This window comes from Mus musculus, chromosome 2 (assembly GCF_000001635.26).
Source record: "Mus musculus strain C57BL/6J chromosome 2, GRCm38.p6 C57BL/6J".
NCBI classification, from domain to species: domain Eukaryota; kingdom Metazoa; phylum Chordata; class Mammalia; order Rodentia; family Muridae; genus Mus; species Mus musculus.
This window is the reverse complement of record NC_000068.7, coordinates 116,023,411-116,039,074: the sequence shown is the minus strand read 5'-3', so window position 1 is coordinate 116,039,074 and position 15,664 is coordinate 116,023,411. Positions and strand designations below refer to the sequence as shown.

Genomic DNA, 15,664 nt, shown 5'->3' with positions numbered 1-15,664 from the left:
GACCTCTCTGACCTGTGACTGCTCCCCCACCCCCACATAAATAGGTGTACAGAATGAGTATACAAATCAAGTATTTAGTGCTAATAAATTATAAGAAAATTTATTTTAAAACAATTCTCTTATATGCATATATTTTACCATTTATCAAATAGGAAGAAATGTATATTTATAATATGGGTGTGTTTATTTTTACATAAAAATACTAAACCTGACACTGCAAGACACAGAGCAGCTTCAGCATTTCCAGGGATAATCCTTATTTTCATTTTAAAGTCAGCTGAGAACAGCTTCACATAGATGAGGGATAGTCCAGGGGCAAGGCCATTTCTGAAGTTTCCACCCTAATTCCAATCCAAAATGTCCTATATAATTCTTCCCGATTGCTTAGAGCTATCTGCATGTTTGTCAAATTTACTGAGTTACATTCTGAGCCCTACTAAATATTGTTTTTCTGTTTTGTTTTAGTCAAAGAAGACAGCTACTTAAAAACAAGTTTTTTAAAAAAAAAATCAAACTTTCTAACACAGAACAATCCAAGATGTACCAATTTGAAACTTGAATGCTGAAGGATGATGGTAGAAAGTATTTAAATTCTTTGTTGTTGGGTTTCTCTCTTTTTTTTCATAAATAAACCATTATGTTTCTGTAAGAGCAGAAAGCCTTGCACATACAGTAAAAATACTGCAATTCATTACTTACAATGGTTTCCAGTCTGGGCTGAAGTGATTCAGGCATCCATAGGCTGGTGTTGCATGCCCTGGTGGTATGCATGCTATGAAGCAAGCATACTGTGTGCTCAGACCCGAAACCACTCTGGGATGCAACATGGCAAGCTCTGTCAGGAACATCTTGGATATGTTACAAGTTTAATTTTGAATTAATTTTTGGTCATTAAATATTCAGAAAGCCTTGACTCTTGCCAAATTTTGGAGACTCACCCATTCAGTTATGTGACCCCCATGTTGAGTTGCAATGCACATTTTCAGAAGCTGTGTGTTAACTATTGGAATGTTTGCTTAAATCAAATAGCTATTCTTTAATCCTTTTTACCCAATAGAGATAGTTGGTCCAGTTGCTTTAAAATAACACCTTCTAAAAAATGAAACATTAACAACAGCATATTAAGGAGTATAGAATTTTATATTCCTTCTTCCACCTAACATTTGTAGTAAACACCCAGTAAATAAAACTTCTAAAATCTGCCAAATGTGAGGGATGGGGCAAGGGGATAGACAGTTGATGTTTGGAGCTTGTGCAATCTCTTCTTGGCGAATTGCTACATGTGGAGAGTGATGTGTATATATCTCCCTATCCCTTAAGACCTTATCAAGCCAGGTGTTATTTAATTCAGGGCACAGAGATCTTTCTCAAGCAAAGGATTTGGGGCATGAAGCTATGGAAGTTATTGTATCCCTGCCTTCAGCCGCTATCTACAGTATGCTGGGGGAGGAGCATTGTGGCAGATGCACACAAGACTTGTAGGAAGCACACTGCCACATACTGAGGTCATGGAGTAATGAGTTCAGGAAAGATGCTAGAGCTCAAGGAGGAGTGTTGAGAGAATGACAGGCTTTGAAGCAGGTGGATCAACTTGCCTCTGACCTTGCTACTCCCAAGCCACTTATTTGTCTGCCTGTTAGTTTCTCTACCTGTAAAATGGGACTAACAACTGCTTCAAAAGGCGGGTTTTATACTTAATATACATTGGCTGGTTCCAAAATAGGCGATCTTGGTAGAAGGCAAAGGTCTTCGTTTATTCATTTTTTTAAATCATATAATTGGACCAAATAAGATTTGTTTTCTTTCCACACCAGGACTTTATCACATGATTTGGGAATGTAAACAAGTGGACAGGCACACTACAGATATTACATCTGACATGCAGGATGTAATCTATTTGAGGAAGGGGATGAATAAAACTCTCTGAAGTATTAGTAAAAGGCTTCTCAGAACTCTGAGAGGCTGTGTTTCACTGGTGGCCTTTAGTATTATTTCCAGGTGAACAGAATAGGGAGGGGACAAGGGAACAGGTAAACCAGAGAACACAAAGGCTCAGAAGCACAAAGCTATGGGGATGCAAAGAGCATCAACCAGCCTGGACTTGCTGATTTTATGAGAATACATAGCAGAAGCGTGGCTGGAGGAGCAGTAGAGCTGACATGTATCTCAAGCGTGTGCTCACTCCTCTAAGCACTGTTTACCAAACACTCCTAATCATGGAGAGCACACACGGACATGGGGGTGCAGAGAGCCAAGCCCATCATAGAAATTTGACATCATGTTTTCCAGAGGAAGACCTGAGAATCTGAATTTGTTTTAAGCCAGACTTAGGGAAACCCTGGTCTGGAACATGGGGAATGCACCAAAATAGTTTAAGAAAAAGAAAGTGATGATGAGATTTGATTTTTAAATTAGCTCTTGTAGACGATGGAGATTACATATGAGGGGAAGAAAAGCAAATATAGAATGGGGGTGAGTCGTCTAGAAGCCACAGGAAGCTTGCATCAAGCCAGTGGCAGCAAAGTCGGAAGAGAAAACTCACAGAGAGATCGTGGGTACAAAGAGGGCAGAAGATGGAGTCCGGGGTGACCAACAGAGCTCTCCCTTAGTGGAGAAAACATGGGGTGACCAACAGAGCTCTCCCTTAGTGGAGAAAACAGAGAAATAATCAGGGCAGCCTTCGTTTTCCATACAGTGAATTGTGACATGTAGGCATGTAGCAATCAGAACAGACTGCATTAGCCCATGCAGAGTTTTCAAAATATAAATATGTGATGCGCATTGATGAGGAATGATTCCTCCAGAAACATGGTGTATTCATAGGTGGTGTGGACTCATGGTTAAACACATGGTCACTGGCACTGGCATTGGCTGGCTCGCCATGAAATCCTCACATCTGCTACTTGGTGTGAGTCTCCCATTCTCTACTCTACAGCTAGAGGACATGGGTAATAAAAAGATAATGAATTTGGTCGATTTTTAGATGTAGGGCTTAAGTAATGTAATCCACAGAAAATCGCAGTTTTGTGTTCCTCTTATACTAAGTAAATGTTATACTTTAAAAACGATTTCTAAAATTGCTCTTAAAGCAGTTGAAAAGGGACATTATACAACAGAGATCACCAGGAGGACGCAAAAACAAAACGTCCTACACTTATCCTTAGGAAAGGGAAATTACAGATATTTCTGCTCGAGCCCTGCCCAGGGCATCAGCTTCAGTCAAAAGAGTTCCTTTCTCCAAGCAGCTGCTTCTCCTGTGTCTCTGGTGTTGCACGAACTCTCTAGGACTTAGTTACCTTCCTGTTTGACTGGAAGATTCTTGAGGCCAGTTTCTCCATCTTATACCTCTTCTTCTTTCGCACCTTCTCAATGCCATGATTAACGTAGAAGGTCTTGGATAATAATAATTATCTTATTTTTATTTTCTCCTGAAAAGAGAATTGGGGTTATATTGTGTGCAGCAATGAATAGCAGGCTGGGGAATTAGTGCTTGGTTTGGTAGGTAATAGGGACCTATTGAAGGTTTGTGAATGCGGGTAGTGACATAATCGCCTTCCTTTTGAATGCCAATGACCAATTCTCCGCTATGTCTTCCATGGTCAAAGTAGCAGACCTGTATGCTTGCCTCAAATACTGTCTGTTTGAAAGAGTAGATATTCTTTTCAGTGAAGAAACACATTTCAAATAGCAAAAAAAAAAAAGGAGGGAGAAGAAAGAAAGGAAAATAGAAAGAAAGAAAAAGAAAAGAAAAGCTTTGATATTCTCTCTAAAGCAATCAAAGCACTAAGATGATTGTGTATCACACAATTCCCCTGTATATCACCTCGGTCCAGGAATCTAATTCTAAGGACATACTTCTGTAAATGTTTATAGAGTTGTAAATATTAACACCTGGAAATGACTCAACAAGATGGAATAAATATATCACTTTCAATATCTGAAAAATTGTAGTTCCTGGGATATTTAAATATGCATTACGTTTTCAAAAGAGGATTCTGTGGTTAGAATGAAGCCTGGGTTAAAACTGGATTTCCTTTAGTGTAGGAATTCTCAGATCCTCTAATTTGCTAATGTGCATTTTAAAGCTGCAGTGGGTAGAGACCTAAAGCTTCCGAGATCCACTTAACCATTAAGATGGTCTTTCACATTACCTCTGGGGACTCCTCACCCTCAGCACACAGTCTGGAATTCACTGCCCCTCCACTCCGTTTCCTTCACTGAAACCCAATCAGACAGAGCTAATATCCTAGGGAGTCTTCTCTCGCCTTGTATTTAGGAGGTGGGTCAGCATGCGCTCAGGATCAATTTTCAATTGTGTAAAGAGCAATTTCCTCCATGGCCAGAAGTCTTGTGGACTTCAGCTCTTCTTGCACAGTGTATTCTCTGAAGCCAGCTAGCCTTGTACTTACACTTCATTGTATTAATCAATGTGACTTGAATAGTTCTTGAGTGTTTGATTCAAAGGAAGCACATTTGATTACCTCCTCACAAATGTAGAAATGAAGAGCCAGCAGACTTATTCCAGACATGAACTAAAGCGATGCTTAAGCCAGAAACCCAGCACGAAATGCGCTTGCTTCATCAAAGGCAAATTGTTTTCATTTTTAAAGATTATTCCCTTTCTTTGTCTCTGTCTGTCTGTCTGTCTGTCTGTCACTGTTTATCTGTGTCTGTCTGCCTGCCTGTCTCTCTTTCTCTGTGTCTGTTTCTCTGTCTCTGTGTCTCTGCCTGTCTGTCTTTCTCTTTCTCTCCCTCTCTGTGTTTATCTGTCTGTCTGTGTCCCTCTCTTCTTTCTCTCTCTCTCATGCGTGCACACACAGCTATGCATGAGGAGGTCAGAGGAAAACTTGTAGGATTTTATTCTCTTTTTCCATCACATGAGTCCCAAGGGTCAAACTTAGGTTGTCAGGCCTAGTGGTATATGCCTTTAACCACTGCGCCATGTCACTAGCCCCACATCTGAGTAAGGGTGAAGATAGAAACAGCAGTCCTTCCATGTTTAGAAGTAGATGATTTGGATTTTGTTGCCAAGTGGTGAGCAGTGGAGCTAGTAATCCATCCTTTGAGAAATGTCCAGGATGCCATGCTACAAAGCACCTTGGTATCTGACCCTCACCACACTGGCTCTAAAACAGCATCTAAACTGATTACATTTGCTGGTGATACTGAGTCTTCCTCATAGTGGGAGGATCCTGCGAGGCCTGTTAGCATATTCAGGGACATAAAAGATGTCCAGCATCTTAACCTCTCTTGAGGGATAGGAACTTCCAAGTTCATGGATTCCGGTCTTGGCTAAAGTGAGGCAGGATTACCCATTTACATAGATGACACTTTTCAGGCTATCAGATAGAGAATCAGGTTGGTCCAGTCTTGTTTCTGAAGTTTGAGCAAGTAGCCAAGAAGAGTCTTGGGATACATTTGAGGTAACCTTTACAGTATGGTGAGGAAAAACTTGATTTTCTTCTTGTTTGTCAATCTTTTTATAAAAACAAGATTCTCAATGTTGTACAGTAATACAGCTCAGAAAATTACACCACTTACAGGCTGTGGAGGGTAGATCAATTTGAGAATGCTTTCCTTGAATACAAGACCCTGGATCCAATCCCCAACACTGAAAAAGAAAGGAGAGTTACAACACTGCCTAACGAATATTTTTGTTTCATAGGCAACAAAGTTCAAATCATTGACTCTTGTATTAGCTTTCTTTTACTACTAATGATTATTCGATTCTACCAAACAGATACATCACAAAATTGATGACTGAGGCTTCGACAAACTCACATCCCCTGTAAAAACCTATACCCTGTCGCACGCCTTTAATCCCAGCACTCGGGAGGCAGAGGCAGGCAGATTTCTGAGTTTGAGGCCAGCCTGGTCTACAAAGTGAGTTCCAGGACAGCCAGGGTTATACAGAGAAGCCCTGTCTCAAAACACCAAAAACAAAAAACAAAAAAACAAAAAAACAACCTATACCCTAAGCAAGCAGAGCAGCACTAAGCAGCTACTTTTGGCTATTAGCCATTTGCCAAAACGAAACTGTAGTTTTCCCCACCGATGTTTGTCAATGCCACTTACACTTTGCTAGCATGCAGAAGATACACAGAGCTGATCTAGTGAATGAGTAGGAGGTGAGTGCCTCCTACTGTCAAGAGTACCATGGAAACCAGCACAGGCTAATCTAGGATATGCCCCAAGAAGACAGCAATTAGGTCAGGCAAAAGACAAGACAAAACAAAACAAATCAGCAAATAAATAAGTAACTCCACGGAGATGAAGAAGCTAAGAAAGTCCACCTTCAAGGACTACTGCCCCTAGAGTAGAGACACTGTCTGAGGCAGGATGTCCATGCTTACGATCCTAAAAGCAGCAGTAGTCTTCAAGATTCCAAATAACACTCAAGGCCAAGTGTACCTAATACAGCTATCTTCAAATGGTTGACATGAAGCAACACATCTGTCTATAGGAGTTCCATTTTCCCCCTGTAATTAAAAAAAAAAAAAAAACAAAAAAAACAAAAAACTATAGCCTCACTTTTTCTAGTAGTCATATTTTAGCAAGTCAGTTTCATCTCTCCATGCCTCTTTTTTCCTTCCCTCCTCCCTCCCTCCCTTCCTTCCTTCCTTCCTTCCTTCTTTACTTCCTTCCTTCCTTCCTTCCTTCCTTCCTTCCTTTCTTCCTTCCTTCCCTCCCCCCTCTCCCCCTCTCTCCCTCTTTCCTTTTTTCCTTTCCTCCCTCTGTCCTTCCCTCCTTCCTTCTTTCCTTCTTTCCTTCTTTCCTTCCTTCCTTCCTTCCTTCCTTCCTTCCTTCCTTTCTTCCTTCCTTTCTTTCTTTCTTCCTTTCTTTCTTCCTCCTTTCTGTCAGGTGAATGTTAAAGACTTTCACACTGGCAGAAAAGGAGCAACAAGATTTCTTTTTAGAACAAGAAAGAGAAAAGTCTCATTCATGAAGTTGCTGATAGCTATGCCAGGCTGTGTAGCTCTTGTTTGTCAAAACATCTTGGAGTTGGGGATATAGCTCAGTTGGAGGAATGCTGGCTTAGAGTAGATGAAGCCCTGAGTTCAATTCCCAACACTGTAAACTGGACATGGTAGTGCATGCCTATAATCCTAGGACTTGAGTGGTAGAGGTAACAAGATCAGAAGTTAATTTCCAGGTCTTCAGTGAACTCAGAAACCAGCATGAGCTATGTGAGACTGCCCCCAAACAAAAACCAAACCCATCAAAGTCTGGACAAAGAAATGTGAACCCATGTTTCTATTCTAATCTTTGTAGGTTGACTAATGATGTTAGAATTCTTTAGTCTTATAGAAACTGACAGAGACTGAGAATTGCACAAGATCTGCACAAGTTCAAGAAAGACAAAATCCTAGTAAGAAGAAAGGAAGTGGGCACAATGTCCTACCTCTAACCAAAGGGCTATTTGCAATTACCAAGAGAGGAAAACTCAGTTTCCTTCAGTGGAGTGACACTGGGTGTGTCAGCCATGTCCCAGGGCAGGTTACATGTTCAGGATTAGATGACCAACAGAAACGCACTCCTTATTTTGTTTTTGTTGTTCTTCTGGCTTTTTTTTTTATATTTCAGAGAGAGAAAGAATATGAAGTGGAATATGGGAAGAATCTTGGAGTAGTTGGGGAAAGAGAAGTGACAAAATATATTGTATAAAACATTTTAAAAGTAAATTTTAAAAATTAGCAATTAAATATTTTTCTTTGGTTCTCCACATATACACATAGTCCTGCCTATAACACAGAGTTGCTGACGAGACACGTGAATAAACCAGTTTGTTCTGGCAAAAGGCTAATAGCTGAATGTAGCTACTTAGTGTCATTTAGGGCATCAGTCCTTACAGGGGATGTAAGTTGGTCAAAGCCTTTGCCATCAATTTTGTGATGTATCTGTTTGGTAGAATCAAATAGTCATTAGTATAAGAAAGCAAATATGAGTCCATGACCTGAAATAACATCTCTTTTTGGGGGTTGAGGGGGCAGCTAACACAGGGTCTTGCTTGCTCTATAGCTCTGGTTGGCCTGGTCCTCCTGTTCCTGCCTCCAGAGAGCTATAATCCCAAGCAGTCTGCCAGTATGCTGGCTTAAGATCCTATGAACTCTAATATGCTTTTTAAAAAGTGTTTCTGTGCTTTATGGAGAAATTATAATTTAACACTCAAATGTTTTTAACCTTTGCAGGCTGGAGTTAGTGCAAGATCTAAGTCTTAGTTTCTGCTTTTGGTGTCCCTGGGTGACATTTAACCTCTCCAAGCCTGCATGTCTTCATCTGTAAACAGAGATGGTGTGAGAATTAAGTTAGGTGGTGGATCCGAATCTCTGTGTGTTGGGCGAGGCATATACCATAAAATATGCTCCATAAATGAGGATTACAGAGGCACTAATGTGCGTATGAGCACTGACTTTATTAGCTTTGGTTCCATAGCTTAAACTTTAAGCCCATGTTACCATCGGTGAGTTTCGGGATACAGCATAATAAAATTTCTAATAAGAAGAGAAGCAATAATGTAAGACACCGTGCTTGTCTGTTTTCCCTCTTTCTCTGTACTACATCACAGACACAAAGAGGGGGAGAGTTGTAGAGGGCTGGAAGAAAGGGTACGTGTCAGCCTCCGTGTACCACGGTTCAGTGATAACTCAAACGGCATCCTACTTACCTTCATCTCTTCCTGGGAGCCATGATGAACCTCCCACCCTTACATGGCTCTCACAGAGAATCCATATTAAGTTGGAGGCACAGTATACGGTGGCTGTGGGAGGCCCAGAGAGCATGTGTCCAAACTCTCTCCTGGGAAAGTTTGAGGAATGTTTGGTGAACCCTGTGAAGGGGGTCCTGGCCTTTGACAGGAGTCATTGCAAGGTGAGAGTCGAGAATGTGTGCACGGCGTGTTCTCACTTCCCACTAAGACTTACTTTAGGACCAGAGAAACAGCTCAGTGGATGAAGTGCTTGCTGCATAAATGGGAGGGCCCGAACACATAAAGCAGAAGACAATCGTGCGCATCTGTAATCGTTCTGTCCACCTGTGAGTCAGGAGGAAGGTGAGGATGGACCGCAGAGGCTGTTCTGGCCCCCAGAAGCCTGCTGTGGTGTACGGGCCTTTACTTATACAGGAACATGCACATACATGTACATGCACACACGCACAGATATTTAAAAAAACAAAACAAAAACCTTTTTTTTCCTATTCACATGATCACCTCCTGAAGCTCTCACACATCACCATGCACCTCCCTGTGATGGAGATGGTCGGGGATTCCTAAGTCTTCTCCAACATTCTATCAGTATTGATTTCCCAGGGACATCATTTAAAATTTAAATCGCTTCTGTAATGTGATATGTTTAGTTTTACATTTCTAGTCTTCATGTGTTTTTCCATAAATTTTCATGTGATTGCCCCAGAATTTCTTGGGCTTACCCCAGTTTTCCGATGAGGTGGCTTGCCTATGAGGTGTGTGTGTGGGGGGGGGAAGGGCAGGGGGTCAATTACTTCCCTGAGATAAGAAAGAAAGGGATGTAGAAGAACTGATAGAAGCATGTTTCAACTATTCAGCTCCCTTACCTGCAAAGGGTGTTTTGCATAAGGGTGTTCAGCTCACAATTGGCATAAAATTTAATGAAGGCAACTGACCGTTCTGTGAAAGTCATTAAGACCCCAAAGCCATCACTCTAACCAAAAGGCAGCCACCCTTCTATTATTTCTTTATTATGGTTTTTCATTTTTATTTCCTCAAGTTAAACTGGAGACTGGGTCATCATACGCCGCTTGATAAAGATGTTAAATTGGTGATTTGTGATTGGAAGAAGCCATTCCTTTCTTTCGTGTTTGTTTTAATCAGGTCTATGAGTTCTGATGGGCTTTTTTTTGTTTTGTTTTGTTTTTTGATTTTTTCTATTGATATTGGCCAGGTCTATGAGTTCTGATTCTAGATCAGGAGTGGGAAAGGCATGGTGTCACATGGGCATGTTCTGAAGAGTTGGTCACTGTCTGTGCTTAGGAATAGCAAGAACTGCATATGGGGGCAGATTGAAACATAAGATAATGAGACTCCCGTCCCCTGAGACCTTTCCAAAACTCTTCTTTCATAGTTATCAACCTCACTGAAGTTAAGGATGCTCATTTGTGCTTTAGCATTTACTGTTTGCCTCCAACATCCACTGGTTTGTGGAATAATAAGGATTGTACTAACCAAAAGAAAAATTTACCAATTCCATTAGCTAAGTCTCCAACTGGAATAAAATAATGAGAGAGTTGGTGAATATTTCATATTGTGGGTTTCTTGAAGATACTTTTGTGTGAGTGAAAGGGAACTTTCTCCTAGCTGTTCGTTTCAATTTCCTTTTTAATTTGCTCACCAACACCACTTAATCACCTCTGTAGCCTGCTAGGAATGATCGATAGATAGGCTTTCAAAACACAGCCAAGGTGAGTTCTTTTTTACCCATGCATTGGCTTAGCATCTTGCTTTCATCTTGCTTGAAATATTGAAGTGGGGGGGGGGGCGGATAAAACCAGATTCTTTAATTGAAAGGTGTTTCTGTGGTATTCAAGCCACAGTGTTAGTCACATGGGTTGTTCAGATTTTTCAGAGATCTTGAATTACTTCCTCCGTATTCCGAGAAAGCTATGTTCTAACCCCAATACACTCCCCTCCTCCCAAAGGACCAGCCAAGGCTTCCAGTTTTTTGGCAATCTTTATTCCCTGAAGGGTTTCTTGACACTGTCTTTAGTTCTTGACTTTCTGTGTTGTTCCTGACAAGTCTCCAGAGAGGTACATCAGTGTCCACAGTTGTGTGAAAAGCATGAAGCCACATGTCCAGGCTCCAAGCCCTGACTTTTGATTACCAGTACTTCATTAGATGAAGTGTTTAACCTGCCCCCTGCCTGGGGCTTCCAGAATTTCTATCATGCACGTTTGGAAGGGCAGACATAGAGCTGGCACACTGTGAGTGTCTGTAATCTCTCACTCAGTCTCAAAGGCTTGAACAAAATGACATGAAGCTGAGAGGAGCAGGACTCTGAAGTCCCGTCTAGAGGTTTCGGCTCTGCTTGGAAGCTCTGAAAAGCAGGTAGTAAGGATCTGGTTACCTTTGGATGAACAATTCATCAGGAAGTGGTTCCCTAAGACTTGGTTCCAGACAATAGATAATTTAGTCCCTATTTAACAGCAGTCTTGTTTGTGTTTTGTCCATCGGGTTTGTGGTTTAGAGAGAAATTAAGCCCAATTTTCCTCAAACCTAGAGAGTTTCAGGATTCCCTCAAAACAATAGCATCTGATACTTGAATCTAACAGACTTGCCCATGCATAAGGGTTTTTTCTGTCTTTGTTTTGAGATGGCTCATACAGACCAGCCTGGCCTCAAATCCACCGTACAATCAAGGCTGACTTTGAACACCCAGTTCTTCTGTCTCCCCTTGAGAAGTGCTAGGATTACAGACCTGTGCCGCTGTACCTGACTTTAATTTACTAAGTTTAGTGCTTTAGTTTGCTCAAGTTCTTCTACAGTGTGAGTGGTGTCTCCACAGTTGAGAGCTGACAACATTTTTATCACAGTAAAAGATTAATCCAAATATGCTATAACTTCCAAGTTCATTTAATATGTAAGTATGTTTTATTATATCATCTACTATAAGGATTTTGTATGTCTGTATATATGTATGTATGTATGTTTGTTTGTTTTCAGAGACAGGGTGTCTTTGTGTGGCTCTGGCTGTTCTGGAATTAACCCTCTGTAGACCTGGTCTCCAACTCACAGAGTTCCACCTGCCTCTGCCTCCCAAGTGCTGGAATTAAAGGTGTGTGCCACAGCATCTGCTGTTATCAGGATTTCTAATAAGATACCTGCCTTGGAGCTTAATCTTTGTAAATGGTGTAGGTTTTGTTTATAGTTGTAGATCTTTATAGTCTTACATGTTTTTGTTCCGAATACATTCTAATGTAATTACACAGAAGATAAAACCAGTTCTCTTATGTGCATGATGCATGCTATTGTATGTATGTGGGTTGTTTGTTTGCTTATTTGTTTGTTCTTCAGTAGAATATATACAAGTCAGCCAGGACTTATAGCTCATGATATAATCCCAGCACTCGGGATGCAGAGACAGGAAGATTGTTGTAAGTTCAAGGGCACCATCTTAAATCTCCCAATTTTTTGCTGATTTATAGCTCAAAGACCACAGTAGAATATCCTCTCTTGATTTCTTAATCTTACAAGAGGGATATTTTACTTTGGTTGAGATTTCATAACAATTTGTCCAATACTATTCTTATCTGGATTTTTTGTCTGTCTCAGTTTATAACTACTTTCCTCAGAAATTACTGCTTAGTTCATCATGAAGTTTTGGTCATTGTTTTACACACTGGACATCAACAAACTGGTTTTAGTCTAAGAACCATTTGATCCAAGGAAGAATTTCCAAGAAGAGCTATGATTTTATACCTGTTGGCAAATATTCAATTTAACTTTCATAACTTGTATATGGAAAGCGGAAGCCAAGGCATTACATTACTCCAAGAATCAAGAATGTGGGGTCAAGATTCTAAGGCAAGTCTGTCTGAGTGTCCAAGGCATTTAACCCTAATCAACAGTCTATGAGAGGATAGGTGTCCATTGGCGCAAGACACCTGCTGTGAGATAAGAGATTGGGATGGAGGTGTTCCCTCCCATTAGGAAATCTTGATGGATTGCTATATCTCTCGTCATAAACCCAGAATTTCTAGAGATTCTGGTGTGCTGTGATTCTTGGTGATGTCAGAGGACTAAGTTATTTTCTACAAATCTACCTTATATTGTTTTGAGGTTGAACTTGCAGAAGTGTAACACATCTCTAAAAAGAACTGTAAGATCTCTCCCGAAATTGAGGTCCATTATATGATCTGAGGAGAGAATAAAGAATAGTCATCCTGCATGGTAGAGAGAGAGAGAGAGGGAGAGAGAGAGAGAGAGAGAGAGAGAGAGAGAGAGAGAGAGAGAGAGAGAGAAAGGAAGAAAGAAAGAAAGGAAGGAAGGAAGGAAGGAAGGAAGGAAGGAAGGAAGGAAGGAAGGAAGGAAGGAAGGAAGGAAAAGAATCTGCCTTTTAAATTCTAATTTGATATCAAGTTCTAATCTGTACATGTAGTTTTGGGAAACTACAGCTGTTATACAGCATTAGCATCTAAGGCATCTTCTCAAGTAACCAAAGGCCAGAAAGTCCTGGAACATTTCTCTGACATCATTGCTTGAGCCAACTGACCATAGTTTTGGTGACTATTGCCCTGAGGAACAGGGTGATGACGGAGGCACAGAGTTTCAGTACACATCGGAGAGCCTCTGGCTAAAACTGTTAAACAGAAAGCCACTTAAAGGTCATTAGAAAAATTGGAGTGAGCTCACCATAAAACAAAACAAGGTGAATGTATTCCGCGGGAGTCTTTTTATTTACAACCATGTTGTTGTCCTGACTGGGTTAAAGTTAGAATTTATAAAGAATTTGAATGGAATTTTCTCCCAGATAGTTACAAAGGCGAATTGTGTGTAATTTTGTTATGTTTGTGCTGGAGATTGAACATAGGACCTCATACTTGTCCTCCCTCCACTAATAATAAATGTGTAAAAATTGTTATTAAAAAAAATCTCTTGCACTGTACAGATACTTAGACTTCTGTTATTCCTGTACCAGGCCAAGTGTGAGTGAGCCAGGGAGGAACTACATTCTCAGGGAATGCCTCTCGCAAAGTCTATCACAGGAAGGATCAGAGAGCTTGTTACCAGAGGTCGGATTGGCTTTGATGGCCACCTGAATCTGAACTAGGTCCATGTGCCTTTTCCTGTCACTGCTGCTACTGAGGAAGAGGAAAAATGGCTCAGGAGACCTCTGAGCAGATCACCAAGACTAGAGTGGCCAGATCCTCAGGTCCTAGCCTCAGTTGCCCATTTCCTTCAGGAAGTAAGTTTTCTAAGCAGTTGGGAGACTGAGAGTGAACATTTGTACCCCGTGCTGAAGGTCAAAGCTACTTCTTGGCCTGTGACCTGTGCAGATGCCCTGACGACAACTGAGGGGGGTGCTGGGATTGAACGTGTGTTATTACCATACCTGGCTCCCTTTACATTCCTCATGATGCTTTCTTTATGTCTGTCCCTTTATTGATACTGAGAGATCTAGGTTTTGAAAGTTAAGAAGAAATGCTACACTCTGAAATGTACTTCAGAAATAAACTAGCGATGTGACTGATGGTGAACCTTCATTTCTCTGACAGTATTCATATAGGCCCAATAGCCTTCCTTCCTTTTAGAGTTTATTCCAGAGAAATAATTTGTCATTTTTTGAGGCATTGAATAAGTTGATACATTCTCAAGCAGCTAATGAGCAACTTAACAAAGTCAGCACAGTTGTATGATTGAATGAAATATCCTTAGTGTGTTTTCCATGGTGATCCCTTAGAATCGGGGATCTTCCAACGCTCGCCATTGGGTGGCTTGAACTAAAGACTCATGTTTAATGATCTTTGTAGATGAGTGTGCATCCATTGTTTCATGTGGAGTGAAACTCGAGTGGTTCAGACTAGTCTGCTTTCTGGGCAAGATGTAAATTAGCATCTCTACCTTTGAACATTTCCTCTTGGGTTTGAGTGCTCTTTTCTTAGGCATATAGTATACTTTGATTCTCTAACCTGCCTCTTAAGGAGGTTTCCCATTGGCTGGGGAGATGACTTAGCAGTAAAGGTCACTGGCTGTTCTTCCAGAGAGAGGATCCAGGTTTAATTTTCAGCATCCATATGGTGACTCATAACTGTAATTCCAGTCCCAAGGAGTTCTTCTGGCCTCTACAGGCAGTATACTCATGTGGCATACATATGCGGGCAGGCATAGGCATACACACCACACACACACACACACACACACACCACATACAAAGTAATAAACAGGGGCTGGAGAAATGGCTCAGTGGATAAGAGCAGTTGTTGCTCTTGTGGAGGACCTATCCTCTCTGTCTTTAAGACAAGGTAGTTTGCATATAATCTTTTCAGTTACTGATTACAAAACTCTCTAAGAACACATTTTCCAAAATTTGTTTTCACACGTCTGTCTTGGGGTAATAAGAATTGTTGAAGATGCTTAGTGACTGGGATGAATGTCATTCGCTCAGTATAATCTACAACCCTTAAGACCTAGGTAGTATAGTCATCATATATCCAGGTTCTAGCACCCACATGGTGGCTCACAATCATCCATGACTCCAGTTTTGGGGGATTGGACTATTTCTCACCTCTGTGGGAAGTATATACACAATGTGCATGTATGTATGTACATAAAACACTAATACACGTAAAGTAAAAATAAATCTTAAATGAAAGAGTAATAAACAAGTACATCTAAAAAGGGAGGCTTCCTAGTCTTTTGGTCACCACCATCCAACAGTTTGTCATCTTGTATTATTGTTACACACAGAGAAGTGTCTTCCAGCCTCCCTAGTGCTGAGACCCTTTAATAATGTGGTGGCAACCCCCAACCATAAAATTATTTTTGTTGCTCCTTCACAATTGTAATTTCACTACTGTTTTGAATCTTAATGCAGATATCTGTGTTTCCAGTGGTCTTAAGTGACCCCTGTGGAAGGGTGGCTTGACTCCAAAGGGGTTGAGACCCATAGATTGAGAACCTCTGACTTAGAAGGA

The 15,664-nt window shown here is 40.8% G+C and overlaps 1 protein-coding gene across 28 annotated transcripts in view; it reads left to right on the top strand.

Moving 5' to 3' along the window:
* Meis2 (Meis homeobox 2) overlaps positions 1-15,664 on the top strand; it is a 206,274-nt gene that overhangs the window by 28,463 nt on the left and 162,147 nt on the right. The gene's annotated exons all lie outside the window — the stretch shown is intronic.